Genomic DNA, 5874 nt, shown 5'->3' on the forward strand with positions numbered 1-5874 from the left:
GGCAGCTAATTTCACAGTGCAGAGAGTCTTACCAGGCAGGTGGGGATCTCTAAATAGTTTGAGTGTATATTAGATGAAAATAGATGGGTCATATGCACCAGTCAGGGCTTGAGAGGGGAAAGAAGTTCCACATCCTAAACAAAGAAACCAAAGCAAAAAAATCAACAGAAGGGTGGCAAAAATATTTTCAGGGAATCCTAAAGAGACTCCACCCCAACATTTTCCATATCATTGAAATATTAAAAAAGCTTACCATACCTCAAATTTACTAATCCACAGACACAACATATAAGCTGTAGAACATATGCTCAAAACATAATATACAAGATAAAAACATACATATCTATTGCATTTAATAAAAAATAACATAAATAATTAATCAGAAAGTTTAATACTTTTTAACATTTAATGGTAAAATACAACACGCTTCTTATGAAATAAGTTAAATATCACAAAAAGATATGTTATGTTAACCGACTGAGATTACACCATTACACCATTAAACATAAAAAATATAACCATTAACAAATTATTTAATCCACACAAACCTTATTGCCCAAGAAAAGCTGCCGAAGATCTAAACAGGACACTCCTACTCCACAGCGAATATTTCCAGATTTAAAAAAAATTTACTTCTTCCAAGTAGGTTCATATCACATCCAACAATGCATTGAAAACCTAAAAAATCAGGAAAAAAAGTATGTGTTAGTAAATTGAAAAATAAAAAGGATATATAAACAATATTCAGAAATAAAAAAGTCTAACACATTTTCCACCAAAACAAACCAATAAAAAAATAGGATTAAACGAAACTCCAAAATGGATGCTCTTCATGGACACTTTTCTGGACTTACAAAATTGAAACCTAAATAGTCCGACCCTCACACCAACATAATCAAAAGTAAGTTAACTTCTACAAATAAACTATCAATACAGCTCCCAACTTCATTATTAACCTCTATGTATGCATTAGTTTCTAAACACTCACTCACTTATTTGTCCTACAGTCAAGAACTAGATGCTGAGAGGGTCTGTTGAGTATCTTACTAGATTGCCCAAGAAAGGAGTGATGCTTCCTAGTAGTCATGGTGCAACCTTGCACAGAAAAATGTACATGAACCGTTTCAAGTGACTCCCTTTGCGTGTCACAGACAGGAGGAAAAACCTGTAATTGAAGATGAAATTTGCATTGGATAAATTCAGCAAAGCACCAAACTTTCCCTGATACGTAGGAGAAATAGCCAGGCTATGCCCAAAAAAGAGACCAGAAGGAACACGATCCAGTCTGCTTAAAGAAAAAATCAGGGCCAAAAATAGGATAAAGCAGCGAAGATTGCGATGAAAAATCAGGGAACAAAGTGTGTTCCTCTCATAAAGCCTCCTTTTTATATGCTTCAAACAGTAACTGACACCACAGGAAGAGACTTGAATTGCTAGACTCAGACATCCTCCATATCAAGACAATGGGAAACAGCATTAACATCGCAGCTTGAACCACGCTGTGCCTTAACAACGCAGTCCGAACCACAAATGCGTCTTTGCAATGCATTCCTTCACCACACAATTCCTTATAGCGACTTGCCTTAAGGAAAGCGTTGCTGGATCGATGATGGACTTTAAGTCCAACACTTTTCCTACTGTTGCGCTGACATGAGTTGGAATAGTAAATTATACTATTCCAAAGTCCAACGCTTTTTCTAAGGCAAGTTGCTGTAACAACTTGCGTGGTTAAGGAATACATTGTAAAGACAACCACCTTGGAAAGTTATCAGTTAAGCTCCAATATTTCTGTTTTTACCTATTGTTATAGATGCATACAAGCAGAAAAATTAAGCATGTATTTCTCTGTATTTTTAAATATGTAACCAAGGTCTTCTTTTGAGAGATTTTTGATGGGGTGTATATAAGTTCTCCAAATGACAATTGCAGATGTGTATGTGTACAAAAAAACAAACGTTGTATGAGTTTACTACATACGAATGATAATTTGTAAATGGCAGCAGAAGCACTATAATCCATGAGCATCCACTTACAAGGGACCCTTCATCGGTTAAATAAATGTGAAAATAAACTATTTTCATCTTTATTTTGTCAGAAAACAAAAAACTAGATATGAATAACTTAAGATAGAAAAAAGGCAACAATAAATATAGATAATTATGGATGGAAATATCAAAAAAATCAATACCATAAAACCAAGAGCTCTATTTATAAGATTTGACTTATGTGACTTGCTGATGTAGACCACATGAAACCAGATGGCCTCAAGGGAGCTCCTGAAACTGTTCTCTTCATATATACCAGGACCAAGGTAACCTACAGTAAAAGACCAAACATGCCCAAACCTACTACAAATAAACATTAACTGATACATCAATTAATAACTACGTTAAACATAGCTTCAACTACACCATGCCAACCTATAAATTCCAATTACAAGTCAAATTAAAGTATTCTTACCTAAACAGCCACTTCCCTCAATAACTTTACATTGAACTCACTTTGGAAAAAGATGAGAGCAAAATAAAAATGACAAATAAACTACAAATAATTGCTGTCAATGTACAAATTTAATTTTATTTTCAATTTAAAATATTAAAAATAATAATTTTTTATATTATACGATTTTTGAACACACAACAGGAATGTATTATCATGTGTAATTAATTTAAACGTAAAATGTGATGCTAATTTGCTTGGAATATAAATTGTTATACCAGTTATCAAAATAATCATCCACAATTAATTAAAATAATTTTTGTGTTAATTGTGTACCTTCCAATAATTTAGATATACGTTTGCTATATGTGCTTGTGGTAACTTTAATGCGAAAAAATAGCTTTAATTTATTTATCTGCTTGGAAACCCACCTAATCGTGTAGGATTATTTTTATGGGGGTTAGAGGTTACTGTTACTGTAAATAAATAAAACACCTCCCTAAAGATTTCACCTCAGATAAATAGAGTAGTACTAACACTAACTTCTAAAATAAAAACAACCCATAACATTTTTTTAAAGATAACTGCAAAAAAAACATACCCCAAATTAACATCAAACAAAACACTTGTTTTTATCAATCAGTCATTTATAAGGTGCAGAAAATGACCCATGAGGGTCTCGAGGCATGGGAGTTGCTAACTTCTACATGGTGATCTGTTCATTCGAACAGCCAGGTCTTGAGTCCTTTCCTGAATTCTCAAAGCAATGAGGTGGTCCTAAGGTGCAGGGGAATGGCGTTTCAAGATTTGGCCAACAGGTATGAGAAGGAACATACTCCGCGGTTGCGTCTGCGGATTCAGGGGATGTCTGCGAGGAAGAGGAAGGCGAAATGTAGGTGTCTGGTCAGTTGGTGGAAGGTCATGTATTTAGTGATGTATGCTGGTCCTTTGTTGTGCAGAGCTTCGTATGTGTGGGTCAACATCTTGAACGGACATCTCTTCTGGATTGGGAGCCAGTGTTACTTCTTGAGGTACGGTGTGATGTGTGTCTGTCTGGGGAGGTCGAGGTTGAGTCTTACCACTGAGATTTGTATTGTCTTTAGTCTCTTCAGAAGGCGTGCAGTGATTGCTACGTAGAGTTTGTTCCCATAGTCCAGCCTATTGGTGATGTGGGCTTGCCTGACTGTCCGTCTGGTGTTGAGTGTGGAAGCAGGCAGATAAGACTGCGTTTACCTGTTTCTTCAAATATAGTTTCCTGTCAAGATGATGCTGAGGTAGGGGGCATGGTTTGTCGGGCAGAGGATAGGCTAAGTTTAGCAGGCAATCAGGCATCGTTCCATGGCGAGGTATTGTTCCCAAAGATGAGAACTTCCGTCTTGTCTGTGTTGAGCTTGAGACAGTTGTCCTTCATCAAGTGAGCGACGTTCATCATGCATCTGTGGTAGTTGGCTGGTAGTTGGATGGGGCTTCAGACAGCGAGGGGATGAGCTGGATGTCTTAGGTGTAGGAGATGATATTGAGTCCATGGGATCTGATGGTGTTGGCCAGAGAGGTCATGTATGTGTTGAAGTGGATGAGACTGAGGGAAGATCCTTGGAGGACACCACAGATTATCTTCTTGGGTTAGAAGGTGGGAGACGGAATCCCTGGGTTCTTCCGGTGAGGTATGAAGCGATCCACTTGAGATCGTCTCCCTGGATACCAATGTGGTGGAGTCTGTTGATCAAGATTTGATGGGAGACGGTGATGAAGGTGGCTGACTGGTCCAAGAGGATGAGGGCTGTCATTTCAATGTGGTCCAGGAGGGCCCGTATGTCATCAGTGGCTATGATCAGGGCTGTCTCTGTGCTGTAGTTAGCTCAGAGTACGGATTGAGAGGGGACCAGGAGATTGTTGTGTTCCAGGTGTTTGGTGAGTTGCTGGTTGATTGCCTTCTCGAGAGGTGGCAGAGGTGTTCAGGACTTTTTAGAGCTCGTCAACAATTGTCTTGCTCCAGAGGTTGAAGCTGTAGTGGGGAAATGGGTCTGTGGGTGCTCCTGAGTTCACAAAGTTCATGATGGAGATTATGACTTGAGTTGTGAGAGGGCCCCAATGGGTGAGCAGGTTTTTGAGGTTTGTGTTAGTTGATGTGAGCAGGCTGATGCTGTCGGTGGTGGGGGTTTGGGGTTTGAAGCTTTCGTAGATGACTGCGATCTTATCATAGAAGAAGTCTGTCAAGGGGTCACACAGTTCTTGGTAGGGGGTGGCATCATTCTCAGTGGCTGTGGTTTGTGCTGGCTTCTATGTGATCTGCTAGGAGAAATCTTCGCAGCCTTTTCTGGGTTGGATGTTGTGTCTGGGAGGAGGGAGTTTAGAGTGTTGTTCCACTGGTCTTCTGATGTATTTCCCAGTTTATGCATGTGGAGTTCCAGTGTTGGTAGGTCCTGAGTTGGTTAAGTGGATGCTGTAGTGGTCTGTCCAAAGGAGCTGTGAGACGTGAATCTACTTGACTCTGTCACTGGATGTGAAAATGGGGTCGAGCGTGTTTCCTGCAATGTGAGTAGGGTCAGTGACAAGTTGCTTGAAACCGATGCTGCTCATGCAATATATCAATATTGATCTGTAGTTCCTGAATTTTCTACTTGGCTATAGACCGTTCTCAAATTAACTATGTTTCCCTATGTATAGTAAGTGTATTATTAATATATAGGGGTCCCCTTTTTCCCAAATTGTTTAATCTCATAGCCTGCTCTATGAGGGGATGTTATGTTTTGAGTGGTTTACTAGTTTTATGTTGATCTGTGTAGTAATTTCTCGTTTCATATCTAAATAATCGGAAAAGTACACAAGACACCCCACGTATGTACTGCATATTTGTTTCACTTTGTTTAAATATCTTTTTTTTTTATTAAAGACCTTTATTGATAGCATAGCCGTTCGTCAACATAGACAGATCTTACAGTACCACATTCTATTGGTGAACATTACTTAAGGACCAGATGGTCTATACACAGGAAACTCAATACACAGCCAAAATGCCGGCATCCCGGAGGCCCGGCGGCGAGATGTAGTGGAATCCGGTCAGCATCTACTAGGCGTATCGCCCACTGTAAGCCTTAAATAGCACAATATCACAGTCGGCTGTCTCAATCGCAAAAATAACATGGCGGTCTTAAACCAATTTAACGTGAAAGGAACTACCCCTAAAACCCCCCCCCCCCAACTTCCCCCCCCGTTTGCTCTCGAGTGTAAACGTGGAATCCTAACCAATCCCCCTGTGCTAACAATTCTGCGTGCGCCCCCCGTGTGTGTCGAACCATCCCTCCGCCCGTGCCGCCCCACTCCCCACGTCCCTCCCTGTCCGCCTTCCCTGAGATGCATGCATCCGTCCCGCTTTGCCCATTCTCACATTCCAAACATCACTCCTCCCCTCGGGGTGGGGCTCCCGGACCCAAA

Source organism: Lissotriton vulgaris, chromosome 4_1 (assembly GCF_964263255.1).
Source record: "Lissotriton vulgaris chromosome 4_1, aLisVul1.2, whole genome shotgun sequence".
Taxonomy (NCBI): Eukaryota; Metazoa; Chordata; class Amphibia; order Caudata; family Salamandridae; genus Lissotriton; species Lissotriton vulgaris.